The following is a 16,452-nucleotide window of genomic DNA, read 5'->3' as shown; positions in this document are numbered from 1 at the left end:
GCCTGGCTGAGCCTGGGCCGGAAGGACACCCCAGAGTTTGCTGCACAGAGAAGAAGGGTGTCCAGGCAGGAAGCACTCAGCTCAGCTCTTCAGAAAACCTGAGTCTACCAGTCATCCCTGACAGTCCTTGCCCCTGGCTGCAGGGACCAGGGTCAGCATGTAAAAAAGACCTTGTCTTCCTCAGAGAGGGCTTGGAGCTGCTGCACAGCTCCAGGCTGAGGCGGCAGGGATGGGGAATGGCCAGGATGTCATGGCACAAGCTCTGGGGTCACTTTCCTGGTGACAGATCTGCATTTCTGTTGGCTTCAGTTTGACATGGAAGTAACAGGACGGCCATCCAGGGCTGATGTGAGGACCTTAAGCCACAGCACAGTGCAGAGGAGCTCTACCACGGTGGCCTGTCATTCTGGCTCAGTGCCCAGCGGGCAGGAGGATCACAGCCAGTGAGTGGCAGGGGACTGGCTCCCAGGGGCTGGCAGGACCAACCTGAATCAGACCCTGAGGGCAGATGAGGGTGAAGGGCTGGGCCGGCTCCCCATCAGGAGCTGTCTGCAGTGGGAGCCACAAACGCCTCTGAGCTCACTAACCTCAGGTCCTCAAGATGTTGGGAACATCATGTTTAAACCTGAGGTCCAGCAGCCGCTTCAGCTCCTACCGGGGCCTGGTGTGGAGAGGCCAAGTGAGGGCAGCAGAGAGCCGGGCGCCGTCAGCTGGGAGGGTTCTCCCCGCCTTGGGAGCACCAGTAGTAACACCATCTATGGTTTTCTTATCAAAAGGTAACACATTTATGTAGAAAACCTAGAAATAGAAGTGAGCAAAAAAAAAAAAAAAAAAAAAAGCTCATACTCCTGGCATTTAAGATATTGGCGTCTGTTTGTGGTGGTTTTGTTTGAGACGGTCTTGCCGTCATCCAGGCTGGAGTGCGGTGATGCAATCATAGCTCACTGCAGCCTCAACCTCAGGGGCTCAAACATTCCTCCCGCCTCAGCCCTCTCAGTAGCTGGGACTACAGGTGCACACCACCACATGCAGCTAATTTTTGTTGTACTTTTTATAGAAAAGGGGTTTCACCATGTTGCCCAGGCTGGTTTCAAATTCCTGAGCTCAAGCAATCCACCCACCTCAGCCTCCCAAAGTCCTGTGATTACAGGTGTGAGCACCGTGCCTGGCCAGAATCTTCACGAGAATGATTTACCTCTCAAGAATTATCCCAAGGGTCCAGCGTAAGCTCATGCCTGTAATCCCAGCACTTTGAGAGTCCGAGGCAGGAGGATCTCTTGAGCCCAGGAGTTCAACAGCAGCCTGGGTAATACAGTGTAAACTCATCTGTATAAAAACATTAAGAAAATTAGCTGGGGCTGGGCGCGGTGGCTCACGCCTGTAATCCCAGCAGTTTGGGAGGCTGAGGCGGGTGGATCATGAGGTCAGGAGATCAAGACCATCCTGGTTAACACGGTGAAACCCCGTCTCTACTAAAAATACAAAAAGTTAGCCAGACGTGGTGCTGCACTCCAGTCTGGGTGACAGAGCGAGACTCCATCTCAAAAAAAAAAAAAAAAAAAAAAAAAAAAAAAATGCTGGATGTGGTGGCACATACCTGTTGTCCCAACTACTCGGGAAGCGGAGGCAAGAGGATTGCTTGAGTCCCTGGGAGGTCACGGCGGCAGTGAGCTGTGATTGCACCACTGCCCAGCCTGAGTGACAAGAGCAAGACCCTGTCTCAACAAGATGCTAAAGCTTTTTTTGTGTGTTGCATTACAGAAAGGTACAGAAAAATTAGTTTTGTACCTGAGCTGAGTTTTGCTTTAGAAACCTGTCCCTGGTTCCCAGGCATCTTCTACAGTGCAGTTGAAAGCTAATCAGAAGATCAGGAAGGAACTTGGAGAGGGGAAGAGAGGCAGGCAGGGTGCCTGGCACCACCCCTCTCTAGCAGAAAAGCTCAGTTTTCTTAGGCAGGGTTTCAACTGATGAATTTACAGGTTGCGGTAAAGAAATCATTTTGGGGCCGGGCGCGGTGGCTCAAGCCTGTAATCCCAGCACTTTGGGAGGCCGAGGCGGGCGGATCACAGGGTCAGGAGATCGAGACCATCCTGGCTAACACGGTGAAACCCCATCTCTACTAAAAAATACAGAAAACTAGCCGGGCGAGGTGGCGGGCGCCTGTAGTCCCAGCTACTCGGGAGGCTGAGGCAGGAGAATGGCGTAAACCCCGGAGGCGGAGCTTGCAGTGAGCTGAGATCAGGCCACTGCACTCCAGCCTGGGCGACAGAGCGAAACTCCATCTCAAAAAAAAAAAAAAAATCATTTTGGGCCGGGTGCAGTGGCTCAGACCTGTAATCCCAGCACTTTGGGAGGCCGAGGTGGGTGGATCACCAGAGGTCGGGAGTTCAAGACCAGCCTGACCAACATGGAGAAACCCTGTCTCTACTAAAAAAAAAAAAAAAAAATACAAAATTGGCCAGGCATGGTGGAGCATTCCTGTAATCCCAGCTACTCAGGAGGCTGTGGCAGGAGAATCGCTTGCACCTGGCAGGCGGAGGTTGCAGTGAGCCAAGTTCACACCATTGCACTCCAGCCTGGGCTACAAGAGCGAAACTCCACCTCTAAATAAATAAGCCATCTTGGTTTTGGTGGGTTTTAGCTTCTTTACTGCAAACCGTTTTCTCGGTAAGGTCTTTATGACCTGTGTCTTGTGCTAACCCACTTTTTTCTGTTTTACATCAGAAAAGTCTACTGATTTTTCTCTTTTTAAGTTCAAAAACTGTAGCATTACCACCCACCATGCCACCTACTAGCCGTGTGGCGCTGGACCCTTCTGTGCAACAGGAAAGGGCCTAGGTGACCCCTGTTTCTTCTGAGGGATGATCAGAGGCAGGAACTCTCCCCCCACCCCCACCATAGGTGTCTTCTGTGGGGTCCAGAGTGGCTCTACCACTGCAAAATGCTTTCTGTGATAGCCACTGAGGGTATCTTGCTACAAAGGCAGAGGGAAGTGGGGAAAGCTGTTTTCAGTCCTTAAAGGGCCGAAGTGCAGCCCCCTCAGCTTGGTGCGGACTCGGAGTTCTCCACACACCCGTTCACCGGCCCCCAAGTGTGTGAGTCCAGCCCCGTTCACTGGGTGGGACTGAGCTGGACCACAGTGAAGGAGGGGAGGAATCCGGGATTTCCACAGCAGGTTCTTTCCTTAGTTCATCCATCCTCGACCACTGTGCAGCCATCAATGTGGTGCCACTAGCGTGTGCCAGGCTGTGCTGGGCCCAGGAGATACAATGGTGAGCAACACTGAGCTGTCCCTGTCCCAGAGAGTTTACCTCGAGGAGGGGTTAGGCTTGGGCAGGCACACAAATACTCATGTGATTATCCACTTAAAAGTGCAGCAGAGGGCCAGGCGTGGTGGCTCACGCCTCTAATCCCAGCACTTTGGGAGGCCGAGGTGGGTGGATCACGAGGTCAGTAGTTCGAGACAAGCCTGACCAACATGGTGAAACCCCGTCGCTACTAAAAATACAAAAATTAGCCAGGCATGGTGGTGCGTGCCTATAATCCCAGTTACTCAGGAGGCTGAGGCAGGAGAATCGCTTGGATCTGGAAGGCAGAGGTTGCAGTGAGCCGAGATCATACCACTCCACTCCAGCCTGGCGACAGAGTGAGACTCCATCTCAAAAAAAAAAAAAAAAAAAAAAAAAAAAAAAAAAAATTGCAGCAGAGGCTGGGCGCAGTGGCTCACACCCGTAATCCTAACACTTTGGGAGGCCAAAGTGGGCGGATTGTCTGAGCTCAGGAGTTTCAGACCAGTCTGGGCAACATGGTGAAACTCTGTCTCTACTAAAATATGAAAAATTAGCCAGGTATGGTGACACCGGGGGAAAAAAAAAAAGCAGCAGAGCAGTGGGAATAGTTGGGAGGTGGAGCTGAAGCTGAAGGCAAGCTTGCCTCTAGCTGGGAGGAGACACTGGTGCAAAGGCCCTGGGGCCAGCTTTCCAGGAACTGAAAGGCAGCGTGGCAAGAACCACACTAGGAGGAAGAGGGTAGGAGCCACCCAGGAAAGGCCCTCAAAGGCCACGTTAGGGATTTTGGGTCTCATCCTAAGAACAAAGGGGAAGCCAGAGACAGGAGCAAATTTTACATTTGCAAAAGACACTCAGCTGAACATGGAGACTGGGCTGGAAGAACCCAGCAATCAAAGAGCCAGCAGGTGCTGCCAGGTGGCTCAGAGAGCAGATGGATGACGACCCACCAGTCCCTGGGGGGAGGAGGAGGAGGGGACACAAGGTGGCCTCTGGGTTTTGGACTTACACGGTGGGCTCAGTGGAGGGGCCCCTTCATGGCCAAGGGAAATGCCAGCAGGGGCGTCGCATAGGTTGTGAATTTAGTTTTTCAGGGTCTTGTTTTCTGTTTTTGTTTTTGTTTTTCTGGAAACAGGGTCTCGCTCTGTCACCCAGGCTGAAGTGCAGTGGCACGAACTTGACTCACTGCAACCTCCATCCCCTGGGTCCAAGGGATTCTCAGGCCTCAGCCTTCCGAGTAGCTGGGACTACAGGCACGTGTACCACTCCCAGCTAAATAAAAAAAATTGGGGGCTGGGCGCAGTGGCTCATGCCTGTAATCCTAGCACTTTGGGAGGCCGAGGCAGGCAAATCACCTGAGGTCAGGAGTTCGAGACCAGCCCGGCCAACCATGGCCAACATAGTGAAACCCCGTCTCTACTAGAAATACAAAAATTAGCCAGGCAAGATGGTGCACGTAGGCCGGGCACGGTGGCTCACGCCTGTAATCCCAGCACTTTGGGAGGCCGAGACGGGCGGATCACGAGGTCAGGAGATCGAGACCATCCTGGCTAACACGGTGAAACCCCGTCTCTACTAAAAAAAATACAAAAAATTAGCCGGGTGAGATGGCGGGCGCCTGTAGTCCCAGCTTTGGGAGGCTGAGGCGAAAGAATGGCGTAAACCCGGGAGGCAGAGCTTGCAGTGAGCTGAGATCTGGCCACTGCACTCCAGCCCGGGCGACAGAGCGAGACTCCGTCTCAAAAAAAAAAAAAAAAAAAAAAAAAAAGATGGTGCATGCCTGTAATCCCAGCTACTCAGGAGGCTGAGTCAGAATTGCTTGAACCCAGGAGGCAGAGGTTGCAGTGAGCCAAGATCACACCACTTCACTCCAACCTGAGCAACAGAGCAAGATTCCATCTCAAAAAAAAAAAAAAAAGAGAAATTTTATATTTTTGTGGTACAGACGGTGTTTCACCATGTAGCCCAGGCTGTCAGCTTAGTTTTGAACATTTGCACTGGATGCTTCAGAGATGCCCACCGGAGTCCTCTGCCTTCTGTTCCCTGCCTGGAGCCTGCACAACCACACAGCAAGCAACTCTCATCCTTCAATTCTCATCCTAAAGGGCCACCCGCCACCTGTGAGAGGCCTTTTCCCCCTATGCTCTCAATATCCGCAAATCACTTCCACTAAATCTGGGCTGTGAATGTCTCGTGACCGCTGGACCGCGTGCCTCCCCCATGAGAATGTCATTTCCCGGGCGGATCACGAGGTCAGGAGATCGAGACCATCCTAACACGGTGAAACCCCGTCTCTACTAAAAAAAAAATACAAAAAAACTAGCCGGGCGAGGTGGCGGGCGCCTGTAGTCCCAGCTACTCTGGAGGCTAAGGCAGGAGAATGGCGTGAACCCGGGAGGCGGAGCTTGCAGTGAGCTGAGATCCAGCCACTGCACTCCAGCCCGGGCGACAGGGCGAGACTCCGTCTCAAAAAAAAAAAAAAAAAGAGAATGTCATTTCCGCGAGAGCAGGGCCCTTGGGTCGTAGTTGGGCCTCATTAAACATTGAATGAATGCTTGAATGAAATGCCCCTTAGCTCCATGCAGGCATCTCCAGGTCTCAGCTCTGAGGGGAGGTGGCAGGAGGCATACACGTCTGGGCCTCCTGAAGCCAGGGTGAGAACGGTGAGCTGCGGCTGAGGCTCAGAGCTCCTGGCTTCGGGGCACCCGTTCCGGAGCTGGAGGGAAGAAGGGAAGTGGAGAGAAGATGGGCGCTGAGCCCAGAGGATTGGAGGTGAGCTGCTGGCTCATCTGGGCCAGAGCTGAGAGCAGATCACAAGGGAGGCTTGGGAAGGGCGGTCCTGCACGCTCCATCTCCAGAGTTCCAAAATTCACTTGGTGCTTGGTATGGTGGCTCCCACCTGTAATCCCAAGCATGGGAGGCTGAGGCAGGAGGATTGCTAGAGACCAGGAAGTTGAGACCAGCCTGGGCAACATAGTGAGACCCCATCTCTACAAAAAACTTTTAAAAAATTAGCCAGGCAGGCCAGGCGCGGTGGCTCACGCCTGTAATCCCAACACCTTGGGAGGCTGAGGTGGACAGATCACCTGAGGTCGGGAGTTCAGGACCATTCTGGTCAACATGGTGAAACCCCATCTCAGGCCGGGCACAGTGGCTCACAACTGTAATCCCAGCACTTTGGCAGGCCGAGGCAGGCAGATCACGAGGTCAGATCAAGACCATCCTGGCTAACACAGTGAAACCCCGTCTTTACTAAAAATACAAAAAATTAGCCCAGCATGGTGGTGGGCGCCTGTGGTCCCAGCTACTCTGGAGACTGAGGTAGGAGAATGGCATGAACCTGGGAGGCGGAGCTTGCAGTGAGCCGAGATCGCGCCACTGCACTCCAGCCTGGGTGACAGAGCAAGACTCTGTCTCAAAAAAAAAAAAAGAAAAGAACCCATCTCTACTAAAAATACAAAAATTAGGTGGACGTGGTGGTACACGCCTGTAGTCCCAGCTACTCGGGAGGCTGAGGCAGGAGAATTGCTTAAACCTAGGAGGCGGAGGTTGCAGTGAGCTGAGATCGTCCCCCTGCACTCCAGCCTGATGACAGAGTGAGACACTGTCTCAAAAAATAAATAAATAAATAAATAAATAAAGAGTGACCTCTGGTCGTCCTCACTGCTGTACTCCCACCAGTGCCATGACAGTTTACAGATGCCATGGCAACGTCAGGAAGTTATCCCCTATGGTTCTAAAAAGGAGAGGCATGAATAATCCACCCCTTGTTTAGCATATCATCAAGAAATAGCCATAAAAATAACCAGAGCAGCCCATGGGGCTGAAATAATGGACCAGCCATTCTTTCACCACTTAATAAATTTGCTTTTGCTTTGCACTGTGGATTTGCCCTGAATTATTTCTTGTGTGAGATCCAAGAATCCTCTCTTGAGGTCTGGATCAGGACCTCTTTTTTTTTTTTTTTTTTTTTTTTTTTTTTTTGAGGCGGAGTCTCGCTCTGTCGCCCGGACTGGAGTGCAGTGGCCAGATCTCAGCTCACTGCAAGCTCCGCCTCCCGAGTTTACGCCATTCTCCTGCCTCAGCCTCCCGAGTAGCTGGGACTACAGGCGCCCGCCACTTCGCCCGGCTAGTTTTTGTATTTTTTAGTAGAGACGGGGTTTCACCGTGTTAGCCAGGATGGTCTCGATCTCCTGACCTCGTGATCCGCCCGTCTCGGCCTCCCAAAGTGCTGGGATTACAGGCTTGAGCCACCGCGCCCGGCCAAGGACCTCTTTCCAGTAACACAAGAATGCAGGAACTGTAACCCCCTCTACCTGGAACATCAGACGGGAGTGCAGATGTATTGGTGCCGAATGAATTTTTTTTTTTTTTTTTTGAGATGGAGTCTTGCACTGGTCGTCCGGGCTGGAGCGTGATGGTGCGATCTTGGCTCACTGCAACTTCTGCCTCCCGGGTTCAAGCAATTCTCCTGCCTCAGCCTCCCCAGTAGCTGGGATTACAGGCATGTGCCACCACACCCAGCTAATTTTTGAATTTTTAACAGAAACAGGGTTTCACCATATTGGCCAGGCTGGTCTCAAACTCCTCACCTCAGGCGATACACCCACCTTCGCCTCCCAAAGCGCTGGGATTACATACAGGTGTGAGTCACCGCACCTGGCCAGATCTCTTTCACTGTCATAATTTTCTCACTATTATAATTTTTGCAAAGGCAGCTTCATTCAGCCTGGGAACCTTCCAGCATCCTGCCTCAGCTCACTAGAGGGTCAGAGCTTGTGTCACCCCAGACCTCTTGTCACCCCTGGTCATTCTTGTCACCATCTTGGTTTTGGTGGCTTTTAGCCGGCTTCTTTATTGCAACCTGTTTTCTCAGCAAGGTCTTTATGACCCGTGTCTTGTGCTGACCCCCCGTCTCATCCTGTGACTTAGAATGCCATAACCGTCTGGGAATTCAGCCCAGTAGGTCTCAGCTTCTTCACCTAGCTCCTATTCAAGATGGAGTTGCTCTGGTTCAAATACCTCTGACACTTGAGCTAACATTGTGGATGGGAGGGGAAGACAGGATTAAAGGAACAGTCACAAATAATGAATTACAGAAGAGACAGCAGAGGACTGGGTGTGGTGGCTCATGCCAGCATGTTGGCAGGCCGAGGTGGCGAATCATTGGAGGTCAGGAGTTTGAGACCAGCCTGGCCAACATGGTGAAACCCCGTCTCTACTAAAAATACAAAAATTAGCTGGGCATGGTGGCGGGTGCGTGCCTGTAATCCCAGCAACTGGGGAGGCTGAGGCAGGAGAATCACTTGCACCTGGGAGATGGAGGTTGCAGTGAGCTGAGACTGTGCCACTGCACTCCAGCCTGGGTGACAGAGCAAGACTTTGTTTCAAAAAAAAAAAAAAAGAGAGAGATCTGACCTAAGCTAAGCAACTCCCTCTTGCCTTTAACCTCCAAACTGCCCTTGACTATTCCGGGGGTGTGGGCCAAGCTAATTTTGGGAGGAATTTAGTTTATGGTTTAACCTTAAAGCAAGGATGATAGTAATAACCCTTCCCAAAACTAAACCGGATTGGTAAGACTAATGAAAGTCTACAAGGTCAGGATTGTGAGAGGGGCCCGAATTCTGTAAAATGTAAGCGTAGTTATAAATGATTACCAGCCATTGTTCCGGGGCTCCTAAGATTTGCAATTTCTCCAGTTGTTCCTGTAAGTAACGTCACTAATTGTATAATTTAAGATAGGCCTTTTGTGATATCTTTTCAGACTTTTGTATTTCTGAAGACCAGATGACTCCACCTGGCCAGAGACTCAGGACTCAGCTGGTCCTGTGGCCCCTACCCAGAAGTGGACTCAGCAGAGGAGGACCAGTTTCCATACCCCTATGACTGCATCCCCAACCAATCAGCGGCACCCACCCTCTAGCCACCTGCCAAACTGTCTTTTAAAAACTCTAGTCTCTGAATTTTCCAGGAGGGTAAATTGAGTAATAGCAAAACTCTGGTCTCCTGTTTAACCAACTCTGTGTGAATTAGTCTTCCTTTTGCAATTTCTACACCCAGCATTTTGTTTGTTTGTTTTGTTTTGTTTTGAGACAGAGTCTTGCTCTGTCACCCAGGCTGGAGTAGAGTAGCACGATCTCAGCTCACTGCAACCTCCGTCTCCTGGGTTCAAGTGATTCTCCTGTTTCAGCCTCCCAAGTAGCTGGGATTACAGGCACCCACCACCATGCCCAGCTAATTTTCCGTGTCTTGATAAATCGGCTCTATCTGGGCAGTTACATGAGGGCCACTGGGGGTGTCCCAGGTGGCAGCTCCTCACCAGTCTCATGCTGGAAGACACTGGGGAAACTGGATCCATTGATCACTTTGCTTCCTTGGAACTGTTATGGGGAAGGTGCCTGTGCCACCCATACTCCATACTCAGAGAGTCTGTGTGATTTAAGACTCAGATGGGGGTCAGGGTATAGATCCTTCCCACCCCCTCAGTCTGGCGGTGCAGGGACAGGAATGGACATTTTCATCCTCATACCATAATTTTTTTTTTTTTTGAGATGGAGTCTCGCTCTGTCGCCCGCACTGGAGTGCAGTGGCGTCACCTCGGCTCACTGCAAGCTCCGCCTCCCGGGTTCACCTCATTCTCCTGCCTCAGCCTCCCGAGTAGCTGGGACTACAGGCGCCTGCCACCACACCCGGCTAATTTTTTGTATTTTTAGTAGAGACGGGGTTTCACCATGTTAGCCAGGATGGTCTCCATCTCCTGACCTCGTGATCCACCTGCCTCAGCCTCCCAAAGTGCTGGGAGTACAAATGTGAGCCACTGTGCCCAGCCTATATCATAATTTTTTTTAAGCAATGATGGGGTTGTGCCTCCACCCCTTCTGGCAAAATGAAAAGAATAAATAAGAGCCTGTCTGGACAGAGTGTTAACTTCCAGTCCCTTCTAGATTGGACTCTGGATGCATGTTCATCTTCTCTGATAGATAAAGATTCCCAGGGAGGGTTTTTATGACAATTAGCTTCCTTCCGGACAACCTACCTTTAATCGGATAAGAGAAATCCAGGAAAAGCCCCTTTGTGCATTTGCTGTTTTCCAAATGCCTTCAGTTTGAAGTCATCATCATAGCAATGCGGCATATTTTGGGATGTTATTTCCTGGATTCCTTCAGCAGCCACCTGCTGTTGGGTATTTAGGCTTAATTAAAGTTGGCAAGGCATGCTCAGCTAGAGGCTCAGCTGCATGGGAGATAAGTTATAGGAAGTCCTATGTACATAAGGGAAGCTCAGAACACTTTTATTGCACGTTTTAAATAAATGCCTCTGGGCCGGGTGCAGTGGCTCACGCCTGTAATCCCAGCACTTTGGGAGGCCAAGGCGGGCCGATCACTTGAGGTCAGGAATTCGAGACCAGCCTGGCCAGCATGGCGAACCCCCATCTCTACTAAAAACACAAAACATTAGCCGGGCTTGGTGGTGGCGGGCGCCTATAATCCCAGCTACTCCAGAGGCTGAGACCAAGAATGGCTTGAACCCGAGGCGGGGAGGTTGCAGTGAGCCAAGATTGCACCACTGCACTACAGCCTGGGCAACAGAGCAAGACTCTGTCTCAAAGATAAATGCATACATACATACCTCTGACCTGTGCCTTGGGATGGGGTCTTACCTCCTATACAAATGGCCTGGGTGCGAGAGAGCAGCAAGTCCTGATACAAGGATCCCTCTGGGTTCTTATAATTTTTCTTCGAGACGAAGTCTAGTTCTGTCACCCAGGCTGGAATGCAGTGCCATGATCTCAGCTCACTGCAACTTCTGCCTCCTGGGTTCCAGCAATTCTTCTGCCTCAGCCTCCCGAGTAGCTGGGATTACAGGTGCCCGCCACCACGCCTGGCTAATATTTGTATTTTTAGTAGAGACTGGGTTTCATCATGTTGGCCAGGCTGGTCTCGAACTCCTGACCTCGTGATCCACCCGCCTCGGCCTCTCGAAGTGCTGGGATTACAAGTGTGAGCCACCGCGCCCAACTGGGTTCTTAGAATTTTGACTTGTGAAAGAAAATAAAATTTGGAGACCTTCTAAATTTACTAAGGCAGAAGGGAATTAAGCCCTGGAGACTGATTCACATAGCATGTTTCTAACTCCTGCCCTTCTTAGATTGCAGATTAACTTTCTTCCTCATTGTTCTTGTTCTGTAAATGACTAGGAGAGACCAGAGACCAGACCTCCTTCCCCTCCAATCACTGATCTTTGTTATAAATTAACCGCCTCCTCTATTGTCCTGTGCCTAACTCAGACCAGATGGCACAAAGGTCTGTTACATCTTCAGTGTTAAGGTTAAAATATACCTTTCCTGAAAGAAAAAGACCACCTCAACTAATCGGATTGCATTAAGCCTTATAGAGAAATATGTTGAAATTCTGTTAAGTGGCCCTAAACTTTATCTTTGTAAACAATCCCGAATTTCTACACTTCAGATCGAAACTGCCTTTGCAGAGATTACGACTGTGAGAGGAATCTAACATGGCTGACTTCATCTTGCTTCTAACTTCCCAGGCTGGCTGTCCTCACTCAGTCCTGGCCGTGGGCCAAGCTAGCCTTGGGGGGAATTCAGTTTATAGTTTAACTTTGAAGCAAGGATGATAATAGTCCCTCCCTACAACTGAGCCATCCTTGTTTTAGGGCTGAAACCGCCTTTGTAAGATTAATGAAAGGTCACAAGATTAAGATTACGGGAGGAGCCTGAATTTTGTTAAAATGTAGGCATAGTTGGCTGGGTGCAGTGGCTCACGCCTGTAATCTCAGCACTTTGGGAGGCCAAGGCAGATGGATCATGAGGTCAGGAGTTCAGGACCAGTCTGGCCAACACCATGAAACCCCGTCTGTACTAAAAATACAAAAAAAAGACCGGGCTCGGTGGCTCATGCCTGTAATCCCAGCACTTTGGGAGGCCGAGATGGGCGGATCACGAGGTCAGGAGATCGAGACCATCCTGGCTAACCCGATGAAACCGTCTCTACTAAAAAATACAAAAAACTAGCCGGGCAAGGTGGCGGGCACCTGTAGTCCCAGGTACTCGGGAGGCTGAGGCAGGAGAATGGCGTAAACCCGGGAGGCAGAGCTTGCAGTGAGCTGAGATCCGGCCACTGCACTCCAGCCAGGGCGACAGAGCGAGACTCTGTCTCAAAAAAAAAAAAAAAGAAAAGAAAAGAAAAAGAAAAAAATACAAAACAAAAAAAAAATTAGTCGGGCATGGTGGCAGGCACTTGTAATCCCAGCTACTTGGGAGACTGAGGCAGGAGAATTGCTTGAACCTGGGAGGCGGAGGTTGCAGTGAGCCGAGATCGCGCCACTGCACTCCAGCTCTGGGTAACAGAGCAAGACTGTCTCTAAAAAAAATTTCAGTGTACGAAAATTCATGCTGGGCGCAGTGGCTCACACCTGTAATCCCAGCACTTTGGGAGGCTGAGGTGAGCAGATCACAAGGTCAGGAGTTTGACCAGCCTGACCAGAGTTCGACCAGCCTGACCAGAGTTCAACCAGCCTGACCAACATAGTGAAACCCCGTCTCTACTGAAAATACAAAAAATTGGCCAGGTGTCGTGGCAGGCACCTGTAATCCCAGCTACTCGGGAGGCTGAGGCAGGAGAATCCCTTGAACCCGGGAGGCAGAGGTTGCAGTGAGCCGAGATCATGCCACTGCACTCCAGCCTGGGCAACAGAGTGAGACTCCATCTCCAAAAAGGAGGCATGGTTTCTATAATTCCTTACTGCTCAGGAATCATATGGCCAGAGGTCACAAGATCTGTGGCTTCCCCAGTTGCTCCTATAGATAACATCACTATTGTAGAACCTAGGATTGGTCTTTCGAGATGTTTTTCAGACTGATCCCTTCCAGACTCATGACTAATGACTCAACCAGTCCTGTAACCTCAGCCAGAGATAGATGGGCCATTTTCTACACCCTGTGGTTTTATCCCGAACCAATCAGCAGCATCCATCCCCAAGCCCCTGCCCACGAAACTGTCCTTGAAAACCCCCCTAACCTCCGAGCTTTGGGGAGACTGATTTCAATAGTAACTCCGTCTTCCATGTGGCTGGCCTCGAATTATTAATAATTAAACTTTTTTTTTTTTTTTTTTTTGAGACGGAGTCTCACTGTTGCCCAGGTTGGAGTGCAGTGTCACGATCCCGGCTCACTGCAGGCTCTGCCTCCCGGGTTCAAGCGATTCTCCTGCCTCAGCCTCTGGAGTAGCTAGGACTACAGGCACCCGCCACCACACCCGGCTAATTTTGTATATTTAGTAGAGACGGGGTTTCACCACACTAGCCAGGCTGATCTCAAACTCCCAACCTCAGGTAATCTGCCCGCCTCCGTCTCCCAAAGTGCTGAGATTACAGGCATGAGCCACAGCACCCGGTCCTAAACTCTTTCTTTGCTGCAATACCATGGTTAATAAATTTGTATGCCTTTTTTCCTTTCTTTTTTTTTTTTTTTTTTTTTTTGATACAGGGTCTCACTTATGTTGCCTGCGCTAGAGTGCAGTGGTTTTTCACAGGCATGACCACAGCACACTACAGCCTTAAACTCCCGGGCTCAGGTGACCCTGCTGCCTCGTCCTACCAAGTAGCCCTTTTCTCCTCTTAATCTGCCTTTTTTCAGTTGATTTGCATCAAACCTTCAGAGATGGAAGGAGAAGTTTGCCCTGGGCCCCTATAGTTTTGGCACAGTAAGCAGGATTCCAAAACCACTCTGCTCTTCTGGAAGCTATAGTCAAGGGAACCTAGGGCCCAAGAAGCCAGCAGAAGTGTGAGAAATTCTTACCAGCCAGGCTACTGGCCTCTCTCTCTGTAGAGTGTGGTTGAGCAGATGGTGAAAATTACTGTTTATCTCTTTTTCCTCTCCAAAATCTTGATTAATGAGAGAAAAAGATTTGTATGATTTAGTCTTGGGTATAGCAACTCTGGTGTACTTTTTTTTTTTCTTTTAAACAGAGTCTTGCTCTATCACCCAGACTGGAGTGCAATGGTGCGATCTTGGATCACTGCAACCTCCACCTCCCAGGTATAAGCAATTCCCCTGCCTCAGCCTTCTGAGTAGCTGGGATTATGGGTGCCTGCCACCACGCTTGGCTAATTTTTGTATTTTTAGTAAAGACAGGTTTTGCCATGTTGGCCAGGCTGGTTTAGAACTCCTGACCTCAGGTGATCCACCCACCTCGGCCTCCCAAAGTGCTGGGATTACAGGCATGAGCCACCGCGCCTGGCTTGGTGTGCTTTTTGGTATGAATATTCATATTGTCTGATCCTTTTCCCCCCAGAAATAGTATTTTCCTCTGTCTCTGTCTTTCTGTCTTGTTCTGTCACAGACAAGGGCACCATAGGGTGGAACACAGACCTAAAACTCCTAGAAGTCCATTGTTCAAGCTGGCCCTGCATACTGGTCAGTTTTGCTGTTCTAACCAGGTCAGCTTCTATTTAGACAAATCTTGCTCAGGGTCCCCAAAATAAAAACCGGATAAGGTTCTGTGTTAAACAGTCCTTTATTTATTTATTTATTATTTATTTATTTATTTATTTATTTATTTATTTTGAGACGGAGTTTTGCTCTTGTCGCCCAGGCTAGAGTGCAGTGGTGCAATCGGCTCACTGCAACCTTTGCCTTCTGGTTTCAAGCAATTCTCCTGCCTCAGCCTCCTGAGTAGCTGGGATTACAGGTGCATGCCAGCATGCCCAGCTAATTTTTGTATTTTTAGTAGAGACTGGGTTTCACCATGTTGGCCAGGCTGATCTTGAACTCCTGACCTCAGGTAATCCACTCACCTCAGCCTCCCAAAGTGCTGGGATTAGAGGCATGAGCAACTGCGCCTGGCCCGCACATTTCTTGCATTGCTATAAAGAAATACCTGAGACTGGGTAATTTATAAAGAAAAGAGGATTAATTGGCTCATGGTTCTGCAGGCTGTACAGGAAGCATGGTGCTGACATCCACCTGGCTTCTGGGAAGCCTCAGGGAGCCTTTACTCATGCAGAAGGCGAGGTGGGGGCAGGCACAGCACATGACAAGAGCAGACACGGGTGGGAGAAGGTGCCACGCACTTTCAAACAACCGATCTCATGAGATGTCACTCACTATCTCAAGGATAGCACCAAGGAGATGATGCTAAACCATTTATGAGAAATCCACTCCATGATCCAATCACCTCCCATCAGGCGCCACCTCCAGCATTGGCAGTTACAATCCAGCAGGAGACTTGGGGGGACAAATAGCCAAACTATATCAGGTTCCCTCTTGGATTGTTGTTTGTCCTCGAGAGCTTGACTTGTGACAAGAGGGAGCACTCTCTCTTAGTCTTCATCATCCGGGGGGCATGATTTTGGGGTGATTATCCAGTGTCCAATCTGAAAAGATTGAGAACCCCAAGACACACGAAATTTTAGGCAGGATACTCTCTGTTCTGAATGTGCCAAGCTCTCAGGGGAGTTTGAGAAAGTCCCATCTAAGGGGACTTTATCATCTCAACGCATGCTGCTTGGTTAGTCCCAGGAAAATCCCACCCTAAGAGGACCTACCGGTATCACAGATTAATGCACCTGTGACTGGCAGCACCCCAACATGTGTATAGAAGTACCTTGGCCGGGCGCAGTGGCTCAAGCCTGTAATCCCAGCACTTTGGGAGGCCAAGACGGGTGGATCACGAGGTCAGGAGATCGAGACCATCCTGGCTAACACGGTGAAACCCCGTCTCTACTAAAAAATACAAAAAAAAAACTAGCCGGGCGAGGTGGCGGGTGCCTGTAGTCCCAGCTACTCGGGAGGCTGAGGCAGGAGAATGGCATGAACCCGGGAGGCAGAGCTTGCAGTGAGCTGAGATCTGGCCACTGCACTCCAGCCCGGGCGACAGAGCGAGACTCCGTCGCAAAAAAAAAAAAAAAGAAGTACCTTATACACAAACACCATCCTTAACTGGCTGTGGCAACAAGAGTCTTTTGCCACCCAGGCACAGTGGCTCACGCCTGTAATCTCAGCACTTTGGGAGTCCAAGGCAGGTAGATCACGTGAGGTCAGGAGTTCAAGACCAGCCTGACCGACATGGTGAAACCCCGTCTCTACTAAAACTACAAAAAAATTAGCTAGGTGTGGTGGTGCACACCTGTAATCCCAGCTACTCAG

This window comes from Rhinopithecus roxellana, chromosome 12 (genome assembly GCF_007565055.1).
Source record: "Rhinopithecus roxellana isolate Shanxi Qingling chromosome 12, ASM756505v1, whole genome shotgun sequence".
NCBI classification, from domain to species: domain Eukaryota; kingdom Metazoa; phylum Chordata; class Mammalia; order Primates; family Cercopithecidae; genus Rhinopithecus; species Rhinopithecus roxellana.
The sequence above is the reverse complement of the archived record's forward strand: the minus strand, read 5'-3'. Positions refer to the sequence as shown.